We start from the raw sequence: 1,912 nt of genomic DNA on the forward strand, positions 1-1,912 counted from the left end.
CAAAAGGCTATATGAGAAACTCTTATCCGGATAAGATTAGATATACTTTGCAAGGGATTGAGCGGATAACTAAATCGATGAGTTCATGTGTTCGTATTCATTAAATCGCTTGTTGCTTTATTTTTTTTCCAAGTCTTTAAATCGTTCAATCTTTGAGCGGTTTAATTCCTATCTTTGAGCGATTTATTTTTTCTTTTTTCTTTAAGCAATTTATTTTTTCTTTGAGCGATTTATCCTTAAACCGGACAAGTCTTGACCGGTATTCTTCTAAATCGTACATGCCTTGAGCGATTTATCGTCCGGATTATCCCTTAGATAATTTTCATTTCATAAATCGGACACCTCTTGACCGATTTATTCTAATCCGGATAAGCTTTGAGCGATTTAGAATCTGAACGGTTTTTGACTTTGACTATAAATAGTCGACTCATTTTTACTTTTTACTTTTTATCTCCTTTGACTGTTCATCGTCGTCTCCGCTCAACTCTGGTTCTTCGTTCAAATATCTACTCTGTCAATCCATTCTACAGTTTCATCTTTCTTAAATCAAGGTTTATATCATTTGATTCCTTATACACATACCTTGATCGTATGGATTTACTTTGAACATTTGGACTGTTGAACTTTATCTTCTCATTACCTTCATAATCGAATCTGAAAATGGAATAATAAGAGCATAAACTCAAATAAAAACGGTTTTATCTTGGTTTGATTGTGTATCTTGTGTATTTTGATTTCTTTTTTAGTGTATTTTGATTGTTTTGTGTGTATTTTGTTTTTTATTTTAGTGTGTATTTTTGAAATTTTTTTACTGTGTGAATTGTGTGTTGAACGGATATTTCACCGGACAAGGTGATAGGAGTTCAATCCGATCAACCTTAATCCGGTTGATGATTGTCCGATTTAAATCTTTTTCATTTTTTTTAGACTTAGTAATTTTTGTGTGTGAATGATATGTTGTCCGGACTTCTAATCCGGTCACAACTATGTTTTTCTTTTTTCAGTGTTAGAATGTTCGTATGTTGTCTGGACTTCTAATCCGGTCAACTTGTTTTCATTTTTTTTCCTAAGTGTTTGTGTTTATGTTTGTCTGTGTTTGTGTTTTTTATTTTTTATTTTTTATTTTTTATTTTTTTTTCTCTCGTCTATTTTTTTAATTGTTTTATTCTTTTTAGAGTTTAATTTTTTTTTTGTGTTATATTTTGATTGAATAAAATGTTTTCTAATATTTTTAGATTTTTTTACAGGTTAATGGCGGAATACCGACATCAATCTGACGAGGAATCACATGTTCCTTCCGTTAGATCTGATAACATTCCCATTCACCCGCCCAACCAGCCTATTCCATCTGAAACCCTTTTTCCACAAATAAAGTACCTTGACATAAAACCAAATAACCACGTCTTTCCTTTGCTATGCCAGCTGAATATCCGATCATTAAAGAAATCCTGAAAGGCCATCCTATTTCATATTCTCTATCTGCAAATACACCAGTTCCGATGGTGTATTTACAACAATTCTGGAGCACACTGACTTTAGAAAAAGACGGGGACGCTATTTACTTTCAAGGCGAAGTTGACGAATTTGTTAGTCGTCTAACATTGAAGCGTCTTAGAAGAATTCTTCGTCTACCCGGACCAGGCTCTACTGGTTTTGAAGATTTTATATCAGACGAACAAATGTGTCTGGATATCAACCGTCTAGGATACTCGGCAGTTCTGAACAACCCAACTCAATTCAAAAGACGATTCCTGCCTTCAATCTGGCACTTACTGTTCTCTATTTTGAATAGATACCTGACATCAAAGACAGCGGGCATAGATACATGCAGTAGCTCATTCCTTAAATTCTTTCATGGTGTCGTCTTCTCAAGAAACTATGACTACGCCTTAGTCATATGGAATGAGTTGGT

This window comes from Cynara cardunculus, assembly GCF_001531365.2.
Source record: "Cynara cardunculus var. scolymus isolate 2C chromosome LG 3, CcrdV1, whole genome shotgun sequence".
Classification (NCBI taxonomy): domain Eukaryota; kingdom Viridiplantae; phylum Streptophyta; class Magnoliopsida; order Asterales; family Asteraceae; genus Cynara; species Cynara cardunculus.